Source organism: Stegodyphus dumicola, chromosome 4 (assembly GCF_044657685.1).
Source record: "Stegodyphus dumicola isolate Sdum_Otavi_A_Nest chromosome 4, ASM4465768v1".
Lineage (NCBI taxonomy): Eukaryota > Metazoa > Arthropoda > Arachnida > Araneae > Eresidae > Stegodyphus > Stegodyphus dumicola.
In genome coordinates this window covers 155,323,216-155,335,631 of record NC_140771.1, presented here as the reverse complement: position 1 = coordinate 155,335,631, position 12,416 = coordinate 155,323,216, and the positions used below count along the sequence as shown (strand labels likewise).

Below are 12,416 nucleotides of genomic sequence, written 5' to 3'. Positions count from 1 at the left end.
CTTTAAACTAATGTAATGAATTATTGGATGTATATAAAACTAATATGTGTTACGTTGCTGGATGTGAATGATAATAAGAAATCGTAATAGTCCCTGTATGTAAAATGCTACTGAATACTTTTTATGATTAAATGTCAGTTCTTGGTATTAACATCTTATTAATGTGGTGGTCTAGAGCTTTGCGTGCAAGTAAGATTGATGTGCATTATAAAAACAAAATTCTGTGAAATTTCGTAGATGAAATGAAAGGAGATTTGTATGAAATACTAGAAAAATTGTATTTATCAAATGTTAAACTGTTTGTTCTTAGTATATAGAGATTTGAAAATAAGTAAATATTGTACATGATTGTTCATTATCTGTAACACATTTTTATTTGATAGTTCTAGATAACAAATGCTATGAAAAATTTCCATTTCATCTACCAAGAAAGTATAATTTCGTCTTGTTTCATCAACAACGTCTGATTAAAAAAACCAAAAGTCTGAAAGAACTCTTGTGTATTTGAATTCTTAAAGAAATGATGGTCTGAATAAAAGATACAATCTTAAGAAAATTTTTTGTTAGCCTTCTATGAACTTTATTGTTAAAGAGAAGTTTAAACTGTGAAAGCATTCTACTCATTGTAAATATGAAGTTAAGAGTAGTTGGCTATTTTGTATTGAGTAGAATTTCTAACATGTTAAAAGATTTAAGATTGATTTCGAATTTCAGTCTTGGCTGATTTACAATCCCTTATGAAACATTGCATTTAACTCTCCAGAGATTGTATTTTATTGTTTATACTATACTGCATTGTCTGTACTCTAGTATTGTTGATATTGTTATTAGTCACTGTTTTTTGGCAAAATATTTAAAAGCAGTTTGAAAAAAATATTTTTCCTTGACACTGTTTGAAGCAATATTTTGAAGCAGTAATGGCAGATGCAGTGTATTTGAATAGAGCTGGACATCTTTACAGTACAGTACTTTACTGAGCTGGACATCTTTAACAGTAAACGATAATAAGTTTGAATTCTCAGTCTTTCTCTAGAAAAACGTATATTAAAATTTAAATTTCACTTTTTGACTGTTATTTAGATTTCATTTTGAAAACACAATCAACTATTTAAGTAATCTATTTTAAAACTGTCCTTCCAATTACAGAACATTCAATATGTTCATTGGCCTGTTATTCTCAAACATTTTGGCTAAGTACTTATTGAACCTCATAAATTAACTTCAAGCCTTAAAGCAAATGCCATGACGTTAGTTTATACCTTTTAAAGTAACATTTTCCAAATGTTTTAACACATAAACCGGCACTTTTTAAAATATTTTCATACCACCTATCCTAGTATTTAATACCACATAACACGAGTATGCTGTTAATAAGCACGGAGAATCAAATGAAAGACGTACTTCGTTTTATAGTAAAAAAAATCTGAAATTTCATGATTTATTTTTTATATGGAAAGGAAACGTAAAATGCAATTAACTTTATACTTGCAAAACGTATCGCTTAAAAACAATAAGATAAGTGAAACTGGCATTTAATTGTGAAGACCTGTAGATGCAAAGGCTCTAAGAATTTCAAACTTAAGTTACTGTATTCCTTGCTTCCTGTATTCCTTTTTATGCTTTTTGACATAAATAACACAACATAAATTGTTTCACAATTAGTTAACATTACTATGTCTGCATTCGTATTAAGCTTACTTGGAATTACTATATCTTCGATTGAATCATTTGACATCAACTATAGGCCAATACAACTCAGAAATTTCAACTTAAATAATTGGTTCATAAAGAAAAAGATTAACTTAACATTAATATTTATATTAACTGATACGTATAGGCTTATTGTTATTTACTTTGTTGTTTTAACTGATACGTATAGGCTTATTTATCATTTATTCAACTGCATCTACACGAATCTCAGCAGTTTTATATCACCTGGGAAGAAGTACTTTTCCCAAAGGATAGTATCTAAACTGTTAGCCAAAGGTAAAGCTGCTTCAGAATAATGCTGAAATAAGTAGACAAGAGAAAAATTCTTGAAATGTGTAGAAATATGTTCAATAAATATCGGATCTCCTAGAATCGTGGGGTTTCATGAGGTCGTTAAAGTATGTATATTGTATTAAATACATCGATACTAATTTATTTAATTCTGTCACTCTAGTAACAAAGTATTATGTAATGCTGGTTACGATTGATTTTCTTAACTCCATAAACCTTGTTTTTGTCAAACCCTCGGAAAGAATCTAGGGGGATTGGGAGGTGAGATCAAAACTTCTTGCAAATCATAGAGTAGGTCAACTTCTAACAATTGATAATTCTGGAAATCGAAGAACCAACTTCTCATTTGATTCGCATGTAAGTGGCCCATCTTGTTTAAAAAAGATCTATAGCTCAGCGTCTTCCATTTCTACTTTCTCAGTTTGAAGGAACAGAAAGATTGTAATATGTGCAGGCACTTTGTTTAGAAAAAGAAAAATGGCCAAAAGTCCTTTTTCTCACTAGACATTGACATTCGGAAAATCTTGAATATCTCCATGAGCGACACTCGAATTTTCAGAGCCCCAGTTTTTGCAATTGTGGAGATTTCCGTAATAGTTAACACGGAATAGAGCCTCATCTGAGAAGAGAATACTCTTAAATTTTGGTTCATTATGAAATCTCTGTAGCATGGCTAATAGAGTAAGTAACCTTTCTTCATTGTCCTGTAGTTCAATCGAGTGCAACATTTGAGTAGTTTAGGAATATAACCTAAATTTCTTACGTATGAAATCATACGCATTTGATTTAGGAAGACCTAACTGTTGACTACAGCATGAAATGGGTGTCCGCCGAAACCACTGTGGCAAAAACATTCCCGAACAAACCGTGGTGGAAAAAGTAAGGCTTAGAGGAAAACATCGTGGCAGAAAAGAAAGTCAGAAATCATAGCAATTCTAAAACGTCGTAGTAGAAAATAAAGCGACGGAAAACATTCGTAGTTTTAAAACATCATTGTATAAAATATCGAATTAAAAAACAAAGTACCTACAAAATCATTCAGGATAAGAAACATCGTAGAAATGTATCCCCTGACTATAATACTAACTTGAGTGAATTTTCGTGTGATGCTTTGTGACCACAAGAAGAAAAAATATTTTTTCCTCTGTAATTTACCTTTTTAAGTAATAAATTTTTACTGAAAATGCAAGAAGAAAACTTAAATAACTAAAATCTGGAAATTAATCACAATTGTTATTATGTATAACAATTAATAGAATTTTAAACTTTATTAAAAGTCATTACACAAAGATGTATTAGTAGATTTTTATGTAGTATGAAAAATCTGATGTGTACACCACATGATTTCCTTGTACGGAATATTAAATTATACGCAATTTTTTTTTCATTTCATTTACACTTATTGGATTGAATTAAATCTACTTCGCCGACAGCGCATAAACTGCAATAGAATAAATGTATGCTTTAAAATTCACTCTATTTGTTTACCATAGCGACACTCTGGAGCTAGATTCACTTAACAGTATTATATTTCGTTCATATTATATTTCCGAATGCACAAAATTTATATAATTTAAAGAATTATCTAATCGTTGCCACATGTTCCATCAAAATACTATAATAAAGCTAGAGCGATGTATAAAAGAAATTAAGAAAACAAAACAAAAAAGAAACAGTTTTTCACACACGATTGAGTATTTCTCATTCAATTAATTCCGTTTTCACTTCGCGACAAGGCAAAAATACATAAAAACTCAAAATATCTATATTAAAAATTACGAAGTAAATATTAAACACTAATTTCCTCGAAAAAATTCCAGAAAGGATTAAGCATGATTTAATTGGCAATAATAAATGAAGGCGTTATCCTTGTTGTTGCGTAGCTAAGTTTCTCTAGATTGGCAACAAATCCACTAGTCTGTTGTTTCAAATGTAAACAATCAATGGCCGCCATCAAAAAAGGCTTAGCGGCACTTAAACAACTTTAAAATTGTTGATAATTTTAAAAATATTGCATACAGATTTACTAAAGGCATAAAAACCACCTTAACCGGAAGATAAGAACAACATAATTCAATCATTTTTAAAGCAAAAAATGTACAATTTACAAACATATAAGAGTAAAGAAAATGAGATCACTGAGCCGGGTAACAGAGTGGATATATATATCAATATATTTATATACGTTTGATGAGGCCGATTGCAACCAAAATACGAGGCGCACATCTACATGTTATAGCAGTCCTATATACAAAATTTCAATGTTCTGAGGCTACTCGTTTTTGAGTTATTCGAGATACGTACGTATGTAAATACGTACGTACAGACGCCACGAAAAATTCTCTTCAGAAATTATTTTAAAGCAGTTTTATAATTTTTTTGGAGGAAAAGAGTCTTTTATTCTGTCCTTACGTACAGATATCACGTAAAAACTTCCTTAACTTGCATTCGATAGCGGTCAAAATGGATATTTTCGTTGAAATATGCTGCCTGAAACTTTTCGCGATTACAATACTTCCTTTTTACTTCGTACAAGGTAGTAAAAAGATTATAAAAATTAAATTATATAAGTTTAAAACTCTAATAACTGATATACGTAGCATTAATTTTTAATAATTTCTATATTTTGAATGCTTAAATTCCAATGCTTTTTAGTAACGATTTATTAGTTAACATAAAAATATTAAATATAAAAGTAAAAATGTCACTCATTTCTTATATTCGCATGGTATTCCCAAAAAAATCATTGATGTTTTTTTTACAGTGAGAACACGTACATCTGCTATATTGGACCATGCGATTATTTTCAGATGCTTTATTTTTTACCACAATATTTTATACAATTATGTTTAATAACGGCTAAGTTTTTTAGTCTTTTGTTTACTGCCAAGACGTTTTCTCTACCAAGATGTTTTAAAACTATGATAATTCCCCCACCCTCTATTCTGTTTTGCACAATAAGTTGTTTTCTTGGCAAACCCTTCATTGCTTTTCCTTCAGGTTTTCGTGCGCAATGTTTCCGCCTGTAACCATAAAATGAATATTTTAGGATTACGAAAGCAAAAATCTTAGATTTCGTCAACATTACTTTCTGATACGTGCCTCGTGTACACAATACAAACACATGTATGTAACCTTTCGGGTGACTGAATTAAATAAAAGCACTTTTAAACCCCTAAACGTAATTAATACTTCTTATAGACCTCAAGAAATCCCGCCCATTAATTCTCGAACATGTATTAACAACAAAGTACCATTGCAACTATAATTTAAAATAAAATGTTAAATTATGTAGATGAATTATTTAAAATGTAATTTTAACATTTATTTCTTAACCTTATTTAAGTTATGTCTCATATTAATTTTAAAACTTCTTTTGTTCTGTCATAAAGTAATGTAAAAATCATAAAAGTGTATTGCATTGATATCTTTGTTATTTAGATATATAACTCAGAAAAACAAATTAAAAATCATCTACAGTTTTGTTAAAGAATATGGATCGCAGAAATGAACAAATGACTGCGAAGCTTGAATTCTTTGATTAGTTTATCTTCTTAGCTAGAGTTTTGAAAAATACTGTTTCTACACATCTCCAGAAATTAATAAACAAAACTTTATTTTGTTACTGATTCTTAGTTTTAATTATGTATAACTGTAGTATTGAAATTTAGTACTCATCTAACTAAGTTAATAGAAAATGGTAGATATAATTTATAATAAATAAATAAATATTTTATTAACTAATTAGTAAATGTGTTTAATGATACGTATCCATAAAAACAACTTTCAAATGCTTATTAAATTACATTTACAATCATTTCGGTTATAAAACATTTTGCACATTGCAACGGAACAACGAAATGAAGCACTAGGTAATACACATAAGACTCAGTAAAAATACATACAATTCAAAGCAAATGTGAAAATATGTATCAAATCATTTTGTAGTGATAAACTGAATTAATTGTTCACATTATTTATTATTTGTAAATACTATATTTTAGATGTTGTAATGTGTATACCTAATAAAAATTTAGGTTTTAATTACTAGTATTGTTTAAGTATATTCTTTGTTGTGAGATGTTTCCATTATTTGTTTTTGTACGAGAAATCATTTTGTTATAAACTGTTCCATTCTTTCGAAAGTGTTGAAAATTTAAAAGTCACGGTACCAAAAGGTTAGTGAATTATACCCTCGAAGAAAAGATTATTTAAATTTGATTTTTTTTTTTTTTGTGTGTGTGTGTGTGTGTGTGTGTGTGTGTGTGTGTGTGTTTGCGTTGATATCTACAATAAACAAAATAGAAGAGAATATTTAGATTTGAGTTTGGGGTGTCTTAATAACGTAAAATTGGATAAAAAGTAAAGTTGACTTACCCATAAAAAGAGCATATAATATCCTCACGTGTGAAACATGTATTTATTCAGAATGTTAATGTTATAGTATAAATTTAGATACATATTTGGTTACAAGAAACCTTGATAACACCAGTCACTTGTCAATCGCGAGTGTTTTGTAGAAGAACAGGGCATCGAAAAAAATGAAATCTTGAAAAATGGCAAACGTCACTAATTAAATTTTGACGCCATACTTGCAGAATAGTAAAGTTCTTAGCAGGAAAGAAAAATGTCCCGCTATACTTTTAACAAAATGCGTCCAAATTCAATTCTTAAAATTTGAACGTTCTGTAAATTTCTAGCTCTTTAAAGAATACGCAAATGTACAAGTAAAAGATTTTTTAAAAGAAAACATGCGCATATTTTCTTTATATCTATTCATCAATAGAGTTTTATGCTTGACAACAATATTTCTCTCAAACGTATTACTAATTCTTAAACATGGAATTCTACATAATGTTTGACTCGGTGTTTCAAAATATTAAATAGGTACTGGACATTTATTTTAAGCAAAATATTTCAAAAGTGAACCGCGTATATTTTATTGAAAACTTGATTCATATTATGAAACAATATTCAGATGTTTAAAAATAAAAAATTTTCCATCAAGAAATGCGTCGATTTTAAAGGAAAAAAACCAAAGCTTTACAAATGCATACGTTTTTTGCCAAAAAATACCTCTCCGCTCTCCCAAGTCCTCTTTAAACTTTCCCGAAATTAACCAGGAGAGTTATATTTCTCAGTTAGTATACAGAGTGAAATAAAATCTAAATACTCTTAATTGGTAGCAATTTACTTACGTTAAAAAATTAGAAACGTTCGAAAATAAATTAGAAAATAGGTACAGGAAAAAAGCACTAATTATTGTCAATTTTATTTCATAAATTGTGATAAATATCTGAAAAGTGAAAATGGCATAAATTTATTGAGATTATTCTGAAAATGATATTTTAATCTAATCTAAAATACTTTTGTTGGTCTTTAAAGGGGGGGGAAGAATCTTTTATTTTTAGCTTCAGTGTCAAAAGAACATTGATCAATGTACTGTACATTTTTGTTTTTTAAGTATTACAATGCTAAAAAAAATTTCGAACCTTTTAAATTTTGGTAGGGAGAAGCGATTATAACGTAGCAATTCCTAGCACAAAGAGGTGTCATTAAATGCTATTCATTTGTGCATCGGATGCTAAGTAAACACGTGTTGAGTGAGCGCCGTATACTCTTCGAGCAATTGAAGTTAATCCAACAAACACTGTAAATTTTGTGGAAAATTACAATTTATATTAAAGGAAAACATAATTCGTGTTAATCAAAATTATCAGCTTAAAGTTTTAATTTAATGTCTAAACTTTCGACTAAATTACTTTAAAAATATTAAGTAAAATGTTTGAAATCGTACACGAATTTTCATCTTGCTATGCGATTGCCAATAACTAGCTCAACAGTTCAATATCTTTTCGGAGTTATGCTTCATATGTATTCATTTATTAATAAATTACAATTTTCTTAGTATACTTCAGTTTTCATAAAATATAGTTATAGTTCAATTACAACCTAGTTTATTGACACTCAACATTTTACTCTTTGGTCTAATTTGAAGTTTTAAACTAGAGCTTTTTTATTGCTTTAACCATGGTTTTCATTAAATGCGACATAAATCAGAAATCTGAAGTTAATTAAAATATGTAATATACGATGTTCAGAAAATATGTTAATAAAATATATTAGTTCTTCAACTAAGCTGTCGTTCAAAGCAAGCAATGTTTCAGCATTTTCTTGAAATATCTCGTTATCTATTACAAATATCAGATCGATCACCATGTTTTAACAAAATAACCATTTTGTTATGCAACTAAAGCATAGCTATTTTGTTTTACTTATTGCAGGATTTGAAATAAGTTTATTCATGCACGTCCTCAGGGAAAAAAAATCATACCTTGGAAAAAAAGAAAAAAAATTGGTTAAATGAATAAGCGCTCGCTTTAAGAAGCAGGAAATTGTAGTATAAAATAACAAAGAGAAAATAATAAAGCAGATACCCGATATTATTAATTTAAATAGTTCCCATACATACCATTAGAAACGTCTCTTTCAATTTAATCCGTATATTATTGGAATTTTGTTTTTAAACAAAAATTCGAATAATGCGTGGAATTCTCATAATATGTGTTGCTTTCATAATAACCAAATGCTAATAATATGCAACTTTCTATAATAACAGAACTCTAAATGATGTAATTGGTGCTACGTTTGTTTTGTTTTGTTTAACAACGGCAAAGCGCGACAGGACTTCCTGCCTAGGGAAAAGTATATCTTCGTAGAAAACTTTCTAAGGGAAGTTATCTCGTATCCATATTACACAGGGAGAAGACCATTAAAAAACCCCATGCAGTCAACCCGCTCGCCAAGTCGAACTGCAACTATTTAAAGACTTTACTGCTCGTCCATTGGCGAGCCCGGTACTGCGAGTAACTCGCCCCTATTTACGTCAAAGTAGATAGGAGTAGCACAGGGCTCCCTAGTTAAATAATTTTAATAATATACATGGTTTTTAATAATAACAAAGTTATGATAATATACGTAATACTACATGTAGTATAAAACCAGCGAATTGCCTTTAGAAAGGCCTCCATGAAAACACTTCACTGCTTAGGAAAACAGCCAGCGTGGGTTTTGCCATATTCAGTAAAATATGCATTACACATCAAATAATATAAAACTCCAGTATATAATTTAATATTCGCAACTATTAAAATTCGTTATTCAATTTAAATAATTAAATAATCCCATAATAAAAATTTACATCATTTGATATTGCTTGAACTAATCTGCAGTTAAAATATGCTGTTTGGTTTACTAATTTAAAAGTGTATGTATTAAACTCTGCAGTATAAAATAAAAGCTCTAGAAAACGGAGGTTAAAAAGAGTAAACAAAGAAAGTCAATCCAAGTTAATAGAAAGTCGTTAAGAAACTTTCAAAACAGGTAGAATTACCAAACACCTTAAAAATTCTTTTTACTGAATAAGAACATCGCTAATTTATGCGCTACAAAAGCTGAACGTAGCCAGCGGCATTTTAATGGCAAGTTAGTTCCTTATTCACGTTTTAAAAACAGTAACATAATTTAAAAACAAAAAGAGTTTGGGTAATACGGGTTTTTAGAGGAAAATATATATACAAGGTGCGCACGAAGTCAACTTGGCAAATAGTCGCACAAACAACCATTTTATTTTTTGGCTCATTCCGTAACGAGCTTCTTGCTCGAACTCCATTAAAATACAGAGTTGAAGCGATGCTACTTTTACTAGAGAACATAAAAAACAAACCAAAATAAACCGGTAGTTGCATTTTTCCGCTTTCTTTGACACATTAAGTCCAAGTAAACAATGTGGCACGTAAATTTCGCAGTAATGGCTACACTTTCTGCAGCGGTAATTATGTAGCATTCATTACCATGGCACGGAAGAAATTTTCTTTTTGGTATTCCTCATTCTGTAGGGCTTTTTTTCTATAACGCTTATTACGGGCGATAAAACAGGTCAATGGCGCCTGATTCATTTGATTATTTTCACTCCATATGCAGTCGGAGATAGGGTGCAGCGTGCCCTCTGATATGGTGCATGTGTGTATGTATAAATATATATGTTTCTCCACGAAACGTTAGAACATCTCGGTCTACTACTACTGCTACTGAAAGTTTATAAAGTGAGTACAACGAGGTTTTCTGCCATCGGTCTTTGTTCTTTTCAGCTCTTGGCAGTTCAAAAAGAGCAGAAAACTGTACTAAAAAACGCCATTCTCTGAGCCAACATCTTACGAGGGTCTAAGTTATATGCAGTAATAATGGTAACTTTTGTCGTAACGCACAAGGCCGCTTTTACCCCAGGCTATCTCCCGAGAAAGGGTCTAAAACTAAAGATAGAACGTTACATCTTTCCAACCTTTGTAATTGTTTTTAGTTAAATATTAAATAAAAATTATTCAAATAAATATACACCGATCTCTCTCATTAAGACCACTTTTTTAGGACGCCTATATCTGAAAGCGATTAAAATTTCTGAGAACATAAATTCAAAATAAAGCCAATATTTAACATCACTTCTCCAAAACCACCAATTCTGCTGAAAAGCAAAATAATGCGAAATCATGGGTTATTACAAAAGGTTGTGCATACGGTAAAATTTCTTATACTGAACTACCTCTGAAATTAATAATTCTAAGATTTATGTTTTCCCCGATAGTCATATTTTCAGAGACAACCACTTTCACAATAGAGCAAAATAATATCGAATGGGGAATGATTATCATAAAAATGTCTTAAAACATGTGTACATATCCCTGTATTCAAAATTTTCGAGGAAACATTATATCAGATATGTGAAATTTGCAGTAACTGAATTTGTTAATTAGAAATCGTTAGTGTGTTTTTTAAAAATGCTTCAAACTCTTTATTCGCATTACAATTCATTTTGTCTGGTTACAGCCATTATGGCAATATTTAATTACATAGACATATAAATTAGCAGAGTTATTGTGAGAACAAGCCACACATTTTAGTCTTGATTATTTTAAAAGGTATCGTTTTCACACTACACAATGAAATTTCCCGGTTTCACCATTTTTCTTTTACTGGTACTGGAGTATATCGAATAAAGGTGATTTCGATCGTCTCTCCTCCCCCGGCTTTTGTGTATCAACTTTCTGTTACGGGATTTAAACATCTAAAATGAAAATTTGCTTCATGATGCAAACACTTTTCGTTGGTATAAGCAAAATATTAATTTAGATTTCCTAAATTCATCCACTTACTATAGGGAGAATAACGCTTGCTTAGATTTAAATGAAGACTGCAAGTGCACTTGTTAGTTTTTTTTCACGTGAAATTTCTTTCGAAATGAAGACTGGACAAGTAAACCACTAACAGCACTGAGTGGAATTTCGATAATGAAGCTAGACTGACGGACCAGGTGTCATTGTCATCGGTAATTTTGCCCAGTGTAAATATCGTTCTAATGCGTCTTGGTCATCGCTGAAATGACGAACTTTTTTAATTTCTCCTTGTGTTTTAACAGTTTATGTGAATAAACTCTGCGCATCAAATAACCAAGATTTTGTGTTTAAAGCATTGATTTTCCTTACCATCCTTGATCTACTCTAATAAAGATTTTCCCATGTGAATGAGTGATGTCTTTTCAATGGTTTAAAAACATTCAGGGTAAGTAAGAAAAATTTTCAAACTTCATCATAAATTTATAAGGTTATTGTTCACTCATCGTAATAGTCTTTAACGGTCAATATATTGACCGTTAAAGACTTGTTAATATATACTTACCTTTATATACTTGCCCACCACCTTTTAGCTCAGAAGCCATTTGTAGAGTAATTAGGTATTTTGAAACAGAAGATGTGAAAAACGTGTAATGGCCTAACCGGGACTCGAACCCTGGACCTCTCAAATACGCTTCGAGTATGCTTCCAGTTATACCACATGAGGCATGAGGCATGAGGAAAAGAGGAAGAAAATACCTTATAAACAGATAAAATTTTTCATTAAGCAAAACGTTTTATTGAAATAACTGAATTCTGTCAATGTTCGCTTTTAATACAGGTTTCGCCGCAATTCCTTCCTTAAATAATATGTCCGAAACGTGGATTTTATTTTTATTTCATGTGTAATTCTATAACCCTTTTTCCTTGAAAATTTATTCTGTATACCTTCTGATACTTTTTTTGTCCAGACTGTCATTCCAGAAGAATGGAAAACGTTTAGTGTAATGAATGAAATATACTATTCCCAATTTAATTCTCTACAGTTTTGAAAGCAAACGTAGAGTATTTTATAATCTTATTCTAACCGTAAAATAATTGTTCCCTTGGATCATGACCAGTCTCTTCTGTCCAACTCCATTCATCCAGTTTATATGTATTATTATACTCTGTGCGTAGACATTCATGATCTTCGCTTTCAGCATCAATTTGTTTATTACTCCTTTGACCAAATATTAAATGGCAGCT

At 30.3% G+C, this 12,416-nt stretch overlaps 1 long non-coding RNA gene across 1 annotated transcript in view; it reads right to left on the bottom strand.

Annotated features, from left to right (window-relative positions):
- Window positions 1-12,416, bottom strand: part of LOC118199083 (uncharacterized) — a 49,928-nt gene that overhangs the window by 26,677 nt on the left and 10,835 nt on the right. The window lies entirely within an intron of this gene.